General features: G+C 41.5%; 1 long non-coding RNA gene across 4 annotated transcripts in view; it reads left to right on the forward strand.

Moving 5' to 3' along the window:
* LOC100578841 overlaps positions 1 to 12604 on the forward strand; it is a 62240-nt gene that overhangs the window by 16223 nt on the left and 33413 nt on the right. For all 4 annotated transcript variants that reach the window (XR_001704687.2, XR_003305481.1, XR_408863.3 and 1 more), the window contains one exon: positions 5330 to 5425. This is a non-coding gene — a long non-coding RNA (uncharacterized LOC100578841). The remainder of the gene's footprint in view (positions 1 to 5329; positions 5426 to 12604) is intronic.

The following is a 12604-nucleotide window of genomic DNA, read 5'->3' on the forward strand; positions in this document are numbered from 1 at the left end:
CCGGTATTATCCTTTCAAATTGGTTATTTTCGGTAAATACCGTTTTGAAAAGCCAATAACGCTGTTTCCCCATTGTGCGCACTCTCACCCCGTCGAGGCCAGGGCCTCGATATATTTACGATTTCACCCTTTACGAGCTGTTGGTGCTCGGGGACCAGGGGTGTTGCCGGAGGTGAAACCGACAAAAGTAATCCCGAAAACGGCACAGGTGATGCCGTTGCTTTCCAGTGGGAAAAAAAAAAAGGAAAATATTCGAGGACTCCCCGTGGAAGGTAACAGAAATGGACAGATAGATAGAGAAAAAGAGAGAGAGAGCCAGGTAAACCACCCTTCGATCTTTCGGCGATCGAATCTTTGGGTTTCACGAGTTGCTAGATTCGATGTGTATCGAGATATATTCGAGGTGATGGATGATGGTTGAAAAAGGGAGGAAGAGTTGGTTGGAGGAGCAGGTCGAAAGCGCGGAAGCCAATTTTTCGAGTGGAGGGTGCCGAGCTTGTATTGGGTATACCAGATAAGGGATGCCCTCGCCGCGTTGACGAGGAACGAAGTCGAGGGTAGTAAGTTTCTGTCGCTGACGGCGAATCTCTCTGGCTGGGTGTTCACGAGTGGTTTACGAGTCGCTTGGGGAACTGTTTTTACCGTTTGTTGTATTCCACGCAAATTGGAATTGGGATTGGAGAGGGCGGGGGAAGGATATCCGGAAGGATTATAATAAATGGATATATCCGTTTCTTAAAATTTTCAATTATCGATATCGTGAATGAAACTCTTCTTAATTTCTCCCCCGATAAGAAAACAAATTATTATTCGCTTCTTTTATCCCAATATATCTCTCGAACTTCTTAAATCTCGTTCTTCAAATCGTGAAACGAATCTTTCAAAAACTTGCGAAGAATCGAGAGATTAACGTCATCAAAACCAATCTTAATCCCCGTCCTACTAAAATCTCCCGCGTTCGTGTGGGGGAGGGTGGAAGTCGACGTCCGTCGAAGGAAACGCAAGGAAACGCAAGGGTGAAAGCGAGGAGAGGGGCGGACGGGGTAGGGGCATGAAGAAGGAGAGAGAGGAGGAAGAGGTGGCACGTGAAATTGTGCACGCCGACGCGGCGCGGGACGCGCGCCACGCCGAGATGATGGGCGGAGCGGGGCGAGGGAGGGCGCGAGAAAAGTGAGAACGAGAGAAAGAGGGCTCAAGGTAAACCTTCCCCGGGGCGTCGGCCTTGAACTACATTTTTAATTGCGACTTCCTCGCTCGCCTCGCCCCCCCTCGCTCCTCCAGACGATAAAAACAAAAGAGAAACAGTTTTCTGTCGACGACGACGACGACGACGACGCCGCCGCCGCCGCCGCGAGCGGCCCACCCCTTCCTTCTTCCTCCTCGCCCTGTTAACCCGTCCCCCTCCCTCTCCAAAGGCCGCCAACGGGGGCCAACTTCCAGCCAACCATCCCCCTCCCCTCTCTTCCGCCGCACCATCTCCACCTCCACACCTCCTCCTCCCCCTACCCTCTTCTACCTCTCCTCCTCCGCGTGCAACCTCCTCCTACCCTTTCCTCCTCGTGCAACAAGTAGCGCGTTCATTTAAGACGTGTCGGCGTTCTTTTGTTCGTTTTAAAAAAGGCAAGCGACGAAGTTCCGCTTTAAAGGGGGACCGCGCGTTCCAACCACCCCCGCGTCACGGGGATGATCGCGAGGATGAGGGAACTCGCGTTGGTAAGATTGTCGAAAAGGGGAGGAAGAAGGAGACGCGTGGATTATTCTTCGCGGGTTTGTGACTCTTTGTAATTGTGATTGCATTTCATTTTTCATTTCATTCAGAGGATGTATATTTTTTTTAAACGAATTTAGAATAATCACGGAAGCATATAATTTTCTTAACTCGAAATTATAAAAGGAACAGTTTCTTCCTAATGCAATTAAGATTTTTATCTTATTCCAGAACCTCGATTTTTTTTCAATGAAAGTATTCGAATTCTTCTCGCTCGAAAATAGAAAGCATCGAAGACAGGAGGGCAATCCGACCTCCCAAACCTGGGTGGGCATATGGCTGCCGCGCGTATCCGTCTAGTTAGCGCTCGAGCACGATACAAAGTTCTCCGTGGAAACGAGAAAGGTCCCAGCATCCCATTCAGGTTCCCCTCCACGTTCAATGGACCATCTCGCTTCGTTAACCAGTCTGTCGCATTTTTTACTCATCACCTATAGATATATAGAGAGCCAGGCCCAACCCTTTTCCTCGCAATTTGAATACATTGTACCCCAGCCCGACATACATATGTATATCCGACCGATACTTTTCGGTCTCTTCTCCTCCCCTCCCCCCTTCAGATCTCAGTCTGTTTCGCTCTTCCACGTCGATTCCCTAGTCGAAAACGCGTATCGCAGTTTCTACCTGGATAACCCTACGAAGGGGGGAGGAGGAAGGTTTGTGTGTGGTGGCTTGACCGAGTTTCGCAGTCTCTCCTTTCTTTCCTTCTCTCGATCGAACGCAGACAGAGTGGAAACACACACACCCCGTCCCCTCCCCATATATATATATATATATATATATATATATATATATATATATATATATATATATATATATATATACGGTATGCCGATTTCCTCGACAATGCTTCTGATTTTGATTTATATGACGCGACCGACAGCCACACCGAAGGAATCACCGAGGGGTGCACCGCGACGGAAATTATAAATTCATGTAGCCCCCCCCCCCTCCCCACCCCTCGTCACGGCCTGTTCGAAAAAGTTTCCGCTCCGGGCGATTTGCGTTCCGCGATCTTCGTCCCTCCACGCGATTGGGCCATTGGTTCGTTTCGTGTTTTTGCCCTTTTTCTTTCTTTCACGAGGCCTTTTTGTTGTTGCCCATCTGTTGATCGATCGAACGATGGATTTTCGCAGAACGCGTGTAACGGGCCCCCATAAGAACGATGTGGAACGAGGATTCGCGTTGGATTTGATGGTGAAGATGACGCGGAAGATTGTCAGAGGATTTGGTTTATCCTGTTTCACGTTGGTAAAGTGAATATTCACTTGTCCATGGATTAGGAATTATTATTTTGTCAAGATCAGAGATTCATTATTTGTTTGTTTTATATAATTATCTATTTATAAATATAGGTTATTAATATTCACTTGTCCATTGATTAGGAATTATTATTTTGTCAAGATCAGAGATTCAGAATTGTAATTTATTTGTTTTATATAATTATTTATTTATAAATATATTATGATAGGCTAGAAGTTTGGGAAATTTGGGAATAATTTACAATTTTTAAAAATACTTCATCACATACGTATCTTCTCATTTAGTACGAGGGATGAATATAATACAAGTCTATTCAAAAATATTATAAATTATTAAATAATACACGAAAGAATACATAATATTTTATATCAAACCGTTATGTCAAAATTTTCAAATCATCTCATCTCCATCCTGAAAAAATCCAAAGATCCACTCCAGCGTGGCTCTCGATAGAGCTCGATAAATAATTACCCTCGAGGATTGAACTTTCTTCAAAGCCAGCAGCGACACGGTTTAATGGCGCGACATCCGGGGACCGGATTCGCGGAAACGGGGATGATCCTCGTCTAAAAGGGATGGAGGATTCCGCGTGATCTGGGGACGAAACGCGGAATCGCGCTTGGAAATTAACCGCGTGCATAATTCCGCGCGTCGACTAACGTCACGGGGATCCGATTTCCCCCTGATTCGTCCCCGTAGACGGGTGTAATCCGACCTCCTGTCCTGTCGTCTCGGCGAGGATGTGTTTCTCCATCAATAACTGATACTCGGCTAAGGAGGCTGAGCGAGCTCGTAGCACCCTCCTGACACACATAAGCGGAAACAGCCCCGCTTAAACCGTTCCACGCGAGATCCTGCGCCCCGGATGCACTTTGTGCCGCTACTCTACTTCCACCGCGGGGCTAATTTTCGTGATAGTCGGATAGAGGGGATTTGGATGAGGATGGAGCAGCTTCGGGGATGGATGCCGTCGTGATGAAGTAATTAGTAGATAGGTATTGTGCAATTTTCAGAGTGATATTTTTCAAAGAGAATTTTTCTAGCTTACGTTTCATGTTACATTCTATTGTTTTATTTTATACATTCAGGTTTAAATCGTATAACAATGGATCGATTAATTTTTATACGTATTTTTTTATTTATCCGGTATTATAGATAATTCTTTATAATTATTGATATTTTGCAACGTTTGAAAGAAAAATAAAAGATATAGTAAAGTATTTTTGTTCGAAATAATTTATAAATAACGCGATGTGATATAAAATATGTTGATGTATATTATTTTTATATTATGTTTTTACAGTGATTAGTTTACGTTGTTTCGTGAATACTTTGATTCATCGTACGACGATAATTCGAATGTTTTTTCCATTTATATTTATAAAGATGTTGCACGGATAGCACACAATCTTACCACGTGTCACCATACATTTCAATTTCCACGAATTTTTAGAAATTCTTCTCGGGTATAACTGATATTCCGAAATAAACATTTCTTTCACTCTGCGTTCATAATATTTATATACGACAACTAATAATATTACAATAGTTCGAAAAATATTTACATTATGTTATCGACGTATTCGAAACACAGAAATATATTTAGTCGCGTTTCAAACTCCGAATACACAAGTTTTATAATCCTCCGATCCAAGAATCGTCCAGCAACGATCGAAAAATTTCAATTTCTTCAACAATTCACCTATCCTTCAATCCATCAATTTCCATCAACTCATTCAGAACACCTTAACCAGAATCGTAATAATTAAAATCTCATTTTAGGGAGCTACGTCCTTTGGGAATATTTCACGAGCCCTTTAAAAGGTTTCTTATCCCAGTCAGACGATATATTAAAATCTCGTGCAAGACTCTCCTCGAGAGAGAGAGAAAGAGAGAGGATCCGTCCCAATTTTCAGAGAGTTGACGAATTTCGAAATGGGAAAAGGGGTCCGGAGGATCTCGAAGGGGTGTCGCGGGTCTCACGGGTTTGCACCGCTTCGAGCAGCCTCCGACGGGTGTCTGAGGCGAAAGGGTTACGTGAAAACTGCTCGTCTCGTGCGACAAAGGGGGTCTTATCTCGAATTTCTAAAGTCCCACCTTCCTTCCTGTCCTTTGCAACGATTCTTCTCACCCTTGGCCCCTTTTCATCCCCCTCGCAACCCTTTCACTCAGGGAGGATTCCTCGCTCGAGATATCGTTATTAGCGGTGTATTTCATTCATCGGTGTATTCCGATATTTTTTTCTTCTTCTCCCTCTCTTTCCTTCCTTTACTGACAGATACGTCTTGTCTGTTGCAGGGCGACGCGTGCGGCAGAAAGCGACGAGCAGAACGCGTCGGGGAGGTTGAAGAAGGGAATTCTCTGAGGGTTGGAGATGACGTTTAACGGATAAGGGTAAGAGTTAATTTTAACAAACCTATTCTATTCGTTGAAATAAATTTTATTAATTCAAAAGAATTAAATATATACACACGCTTCTACTTCTATCTATGCTCAAACCAAATCTCTTACCGTGTCTTTCTCATCATTCGAACAAAACGAAAACGCCTCTCCACCTTATTTATCTCCACAAAAAGGAAGAAAGAAAAAAATACTCGCGTCAAATCTTTCCCGCCTTTACACGAACCACACAATAAACCTTTTCCCTCAACACCTTACAACACCTCGAAGACATTCCCAAGACGAGGAGGAGAGGGAGAAAAGAAGGAAAAAAGGGGTGGCGCGTGAAATTCAGCGCGCGTAATAAATTCACGGGGAAAGTTGTCGCAGTAAAAGTAAAAGAGCGGAGGAATGGCGCTGAGAGGATGGAGGAGGAGGGAAGAGGAGGGCAACCGCGTGCTAAGAAGAGCCGCTCGATGAACGAACGAGTCCAACGCGCTTAAATAACGCGCTCCTCGGATCCCGGTGAATAGCGGCAAGTAGTTAGGAAAATGTCTTACTTAAAGAGAGAAAGTTCGTCGACCAGGAGAGGAGGAGGAGGGGATCGCTGCGACCCTGGCCCAGAAACAAAAGCGGGAAGAAGAAGCTTGTGAATAATTCAAGTGCGCGCGAAATGAGGAAAGAGTTCCTCCGAGGTGAAAAGTTTCCTCGGGAGGAGAAAATTTTACGCGGCCTGCTTTTCTTTGATCGCGCCCTTGAAAACTCGCGCTCTTAATTGAACCCTCCTCCCCTCTCCTCCACGATTTTTAAGAGACGCTTCTCGCTCGTTATCCCATCGGAATCGATCCCATCGAACGATTTTATACAGGCTTCGAGATGAAACGTTTTAACTTGTCGAAGATCGAAGGGGGATTTTTTTTCGGAGATTGGGAATTTTAAGGACAAACGTTTGTTGCTTGTAATATGTAAATCGAGGGATTAAGGATAAATGGTTGTTGGGATTATCTAGAGCCGGTCATCGAGCTTTACGAAGGATTTAACGTTTGAAGTTGAAGAGAATATCTTAAGAATGATGAGATAATTATTAAAATGTATCGTGAAATAAAATAACGGTTGTTTACGATGATCGAATTTGGAATTTTCCAAGAGAAATCAAAGAATTTTCAATATATAATTAAAATTCGAAATAGAAATTATCGTGATAAGAGAAATAATAGAAATAATTAATCGCGATTCATCGTCCTTGTATAACAATTTCGCGGCAATATATATTCCACACAGAGGAGAAGGTTCTCCAGGACCTACCTCAAGAACTCGCTGGAAGGGAGGGAAAGGGTTTAGCACGAGAAGCGTAACCGTAAAATTCACGGGGGTTTAGAGGGGTCTGCGACACGGAAGGGAAGCAACGGCCGAGTAAAGATGGCGGGGAAAGGGGGCAGCGACGGGCCCCCCTTTTCCTCCCCCCATCTATAAACAAAAGGCAATGCGCGGGGGCAAATTACGGATTCAAACGGCCGCCTTTTGTCTTTTCATGTTTATTTCTTTGTTTTACCGTCGTCGGTATTGTTTCAGCGGAGCGACAGAAAAAGCCAAAGGGGGCAGGGAGGGTGGAAGGTCATGCTTTGCCTTTGTGGGAAACGTACGACCAGCTTTGTTATTCCTCCACCTTTTTTTTTTTTTTTCTCTCCGTCCACGAGACTTCTCTTTCCTCCTTTTTCTTTTTTTCACCGGCTGACCCGTCCCGCTCCCTCCTCTTCCTCTCTTCTTCTTCTTTTTTTTTTTTCATTATTTCTTCTTCTTTTTTTCCCCACCCCTTTGTACTCTCGCAACACGAGTCGTGGTGACTGACAGCAACGCGCGTGGTCGATCGGTCGTTCATGGACCTCGGGAGGTCTCTCTTGTTCCTTATGATTCGTTTATTATTCCCTTGGAATTGTTGGATCGTTTCTCGTTAATGGGATGAGACTGTTTTTTGGGGAGAGTGTTTTAGTTGAGAAGTTTTTTCCTTTTCGTGTTGCATGTAAAAAATTAATATGGCATTATGAATTATGAAATGATTTTTAATTTTGTATGTATAATATAATCAGATACTTGACATCGAATATTCTTCTAAATTTTTGCAAGAAATTCTCTTGATATTAAATGAGAGGTATTATTAGATTAAATAATACGATATTCTCAATAAATGAATAATGAGAGGGTTAATTTTTAAGGATATTAAAATTATTAAATTGTGCAGCGAAGAATGATTTTCCATTCGACGAGTTTCCATTTCTCCTTACTCCGTTTACCATACACTTAAAAACTTTTTAAAACCCAGTACTCCTTTCATTTCTACCATTCCCAATCTCCTTAAATCCCTTCTCATGCTTTTCTCATCATATATATATATATGTATGTATGTCTCGAACCAGCAGGAGAAATTCTTCGATATGTACACACAATATGTTCATCCCCTCGATCGAGTCGCAAGTAGGGCAACTAAAATTCTTAGGAAATCGATGATCGAATAAATTTTCCATGCAATTCTCGACTTGTTCCGTGGAACAAGCATCGTCCACGGTGGTTATTTCGAGTCGATTAATTGAACTCGATTATTGTCGTCCTCCGTGCTAAGAATATGAATCTTTCACGAATCGTGGAACGTCGAGAAGGGATGGGGAGGGGTGGAAATTTACACGCGAAAACGAACGATCTCGCCGGTAAACTGACAACGGACGTGACGTCGCTTAAAGATTCAGAAGGATAGACGAACCTTCGAACGGGAAGAATAAGGAAAATTTTCCACCCTGTCGAAAAGCCATTTTCGGCCAGAGACAGGACGAAGACCTTTTGTCGAGGAGAAGATTAATTTTCGGCCGTGGGAGACGATTAACTTGGGTGGTTATGATAAAATTTGCGAAGGGTGAAGAAGAATAGAATATTTTGATAGATGGAAAATTGATTGTTTGGGTATTTAATAAATTATTGAACGTGAAACGACAAATTATTTTTTTTTATGATATATTTCGAGTAATTTGTAATTCTTTATTGAAGATGTGATGGATCTTTAATTAAAATATATTCTTTTTACACATCTATTAATAAGAAGAGAGAGGATTTTGTTCACGAAACAGAGAGTATGGAATAAATTCATCGAATACTTTCTTCAAAATTGAAAAATAATAAAAAAGGAATTCATCGCAAGAATATTTTCTTCAGCTCTTCATACGCAAATTCACAACACGAAATTGTCTCAAAATCCAAGATCTAAAATTTGATTCAAAGAAACTTTTATAATTAATTTAAAATTTCAAAAATATAGAACGGAACAACTTCACCCTTTCGTGTCCAAGAATTTCGAACGAGCAACTTCCGTTAAGAATTACATCGATTAATCTCTCTAGAAAATCTCTCTCCTTATTTACCAAGACGAGGGGCATAATAGACAGCAGGAGCGAAGAATGTGGAACGAGCTGGTTACTTGACCCGAGAACCTTTGAATTAATCCTGGGGATGCTAGAATACAGCAATAATTGAATCTTCATGATACCATTTTAGCCCCCAACGATTCTTAATTACATCATGCAGTCTTCATTCACCTCTCTTCATCTTTTAAAAATAAACACGCCCAGTACATCGACTGAAGAAATCACCATCGTACACAAGAAATCTGCATACTGTTAAAACCATTGCTCCTTAACATTATTAATCATTCTCGATCATTTCATATACCATTCTTTTCTTCAATCATCTCTGAAAAGAGGAAGCATACTGCATGCATCGATTAAATAAATTTCATGAATCGTATAACGAATTAATCGATTCCCATTTTATCAATATTCTCTCTACCTGTTCCATTATCATCATTAACCTGCAATGATATTCAATCTAAAAAAGAACCACCCTAGAAAATACTATCTTTGCCTTGAAAATTACATCCAACTAAACCACCAACGATTCCTAATTACTCGTACAATCCTCCATTATCTCTCATCCCCTTAAAAAGAAAAGAAAAATAAAACACATCCTAATGACACACCGATTAAAAAAAGAGAAACCATCGTACATGCAAAAAAACTTGTTCATCAAAGCACCAACTATGCAACATCGGCAAACTATCCTCTCCACGGCCGAAAACCAACCCCTTCCATCCACCTCGAACAATCTCTATTCGCCGCCGCTCGTCGAGGTAACGCCGTCGGAAACGAGACGTCTCCTTGCGCCCTATTCTCCCGCCTTTCGCCACCCCCTCTCCCCCTATGGCGAAACGAGGTCCGTGAAAAACCAGACGCCGCTTACTTTCGAAAATTTCCTTGCACGCTGGTCAGGCACGACCTTCTCTCTCTCTGTCTCTCTCTCTCTTTCTCTCTCGAGGGATCGTTGAACGAGGGTGAAGAGGGGGGAGGGAAGAGGGGCCACAGGGTGAGAAGGATACGGTGTGTTGAACCGGGTGGAGGATGGAGAGAGATGGGAGAGGAGGGATGGGGTGGGGGTTGGCGCGGCGGTCGGCAAGGACTAGGAGATCAATATGTATGTTGGGGGATGTGGACCACGTGGGTCGGGGGTGGCCAGCAACCGGCGGCTGCTGATTGGCCAACGGCCACCCCAAGGCCACGCCCACTCCCACACACGGTGTCTTAAAGCCCCGACGAAGCGGCAACCACCCTATATACCTTGGTGAACAGCCACCGCAAAAGCAGAGGGACGTTGGGGATGGCTGCCACCGGTGGATGCACGATGCCAACACACTCTCTCTCTACACACCCCCTAACACTGTTACCGAATTCGGTGGAATCATCGAAAATTGAAAACCGACCCGTCTTCGTCCTCCTTTTATTCCCCTTTCCGTGGCTTTTCTTCAGTGGGGTGGGGGAGAGGGTAGGATAGTGTCCCTCTCCCCCCTCTCCACCCTTCATCGCGATATGGCGTGATTCGATTAAGTCGATGCAGAGGTAGGAACACAGTTTTGGAGTTTTGGAGAAATTGGTTTCCTTATCTTTTATTTCTCTTTTCCGGTGGAGAACTATCCCTACGGTTGATGGTCGGTAATTCGATCGAACAGATGGTGAAGGAAATGTATGTATGTAGTTTCTTAAGTTTTGGAGGGTATGGTTTGTAGCAGACGTTAGAGTTCGATCGTTCTCTTCCTGTTTCTTTATTTTTTTTTTTTTTTTTACTCTTCTTCGTGTTTCTTCTTTATGGAAAAATTTAAAACCACGTTGATGGTAATTCGAATAGGAAGTAATGTAGTTTTGAAGAATATGTAGGAACTAGTTTTTATGGTGGATAACAGGTGAAACGTCTGATGTTAATGCGGTATGGAATACTGGTTCCGCGAGCCTGTTCAGTCGTTGCGGCTTTCTTGTCTAATTTACATTCGCGTTAATTCGAGCGTCACGATCAACGAGGGTTAAAATGGGGGTTAACAGGTTGCGTGAAAAGATTGATAACTTTAGGAGTGAATATTATAGTAATTAAATGTGGAATATCTGATTGAATTTTTAATTTGATCTTGATTTTATTACGCTTCAGAAAAGTTTCTTTGAAGTAAGGAATATTTAGTTTAAAAATCGATTATAATCGAAAGTCTTTGTACTTTTATTAAAGTAATCAGAAAAATTTAGAATGATTAATAATTAATAAGATAATAAATTCTTTCATATCCTCAGAATTAATTTTTTTACATTGAATTTTACTAAAATTAAAACTTTTTTATTTTAATTTTCATGTATTGTAGGACATTAGGTTTGTACAAAAAAAATATACAATCGTAGCTATTTGCATTCATTTTGTACAAATTTGAAAGTTACAATAAATGAAAATTAATTATTAAAACATACATCCATTTTGTCGATATTATGCAATAAGAGAAATTAATTCTGGAAAATCTTTTAAATACAAAGTGAATTGTCCTCGATCGGGAGAATCGATTCGCAAGAAAATCGAATATCATTTCTCTCAAGTAACCACGGGATTAAAGAAGCGAATTCCCATTACATCAATTAACAAATTGTTCGATTAATCGATTCATCAAAGCGTGTACGATTCGCCATTGGATTTAATTAGCCGTGTCGATCTGGAAAGCAAGTCGTGAATGGGTAACGATATTATCCAACCCTTCTGACGATCGTCGATAAACGAGAATCACTCCTTCCACTAATTCTCCCTTTCGATCCCTCCCTCGCACAGATTCGAAAAGAAATCAGGAAATTGCGTGTTTGACGGTTGCGAAACGGTCCAAGGATTGATCAAACTGGAATTATTTTCATCAATGAAACGTAAATTAAGCGATCGAATACGAGGCTTCGAAGTGACGATTTACGAGTAATTTAACGAGTGGAAGTTAAATGGATTAATTGATGAAATTATTTGAATTGGAATTTAATTATCAATTGTAGGAAAAATTGTATATATAAAGTGATGGATGATTATTCAAGGAACGAGACGAAATGAACTAATATTCTGTCTGAAAAATATTTTAATTTTAAAATTGAAAAAGGAATATACAGTAATCACAAATTATCAATAATACATTCTCAATTAATTCATCCTGACTCCATTAATCGTCCTAAAAATACTTCCAATATTTTTCGATCCTCAATCATTTTGAAAACAATTTTTCAAAATTCCACAACTTCTTCCCTCGCAACAATAGTTTCGATTCGATTAAATTCGAAGATATTCGTGTCGATCGCAAACGAGATGGTTGAAACTTTCAGCGTTATTTCCGCACGATTCTCTGTCCCCGATTCGTTCCTTCCCTTCCTCTCCTCGTAAAATATTCAACCCTCGTGGACGTAGCGCAAGATTTCATACACGATTCACACACATCGGCAATAACGATGGTTCCCTTTGAACGCTTGTCCGCGTTCCGTTAAAATGGCTTCGACAGCTTCGCTAATTAGTCGATCAGGCACCACTTAAACATGGCGGAGCAATTAGGAGGAGCGGATGCGGCGGATAAGTCGTTCGGATCAAACGTTGATCGCCTCTTTGATCGATGTTCGATTTTCGGGAAATACATTCTCCCTATATCTCCATTTTATTAAATTATAACTCCATATTAAATTACATATTCATTTGAACGTTCAATATTCATTCAGAAATTATAAATTATTAATTCATTCGTCAAAGCATCTTTCATCAGAAATATTTCTTTCTTAAACAAAATTAGAAGCTTGTGATAACTTTTTCTTACAAATCCTTACATAT

This window comes from Apis mellifera, linkage group LG10 (genome assembly GCF_003254395.2).
Source record: "Apis mellifera strain DH4 linkage group LG10, Amel_HAv3.1, whole genome shotgun sequence".
Taxonomy (NCBI): Eukaryota; Metazoa; Arthropoda; class Insecta; order Hymenoptera; family Apidae; genus Apis; species Apis mellifera.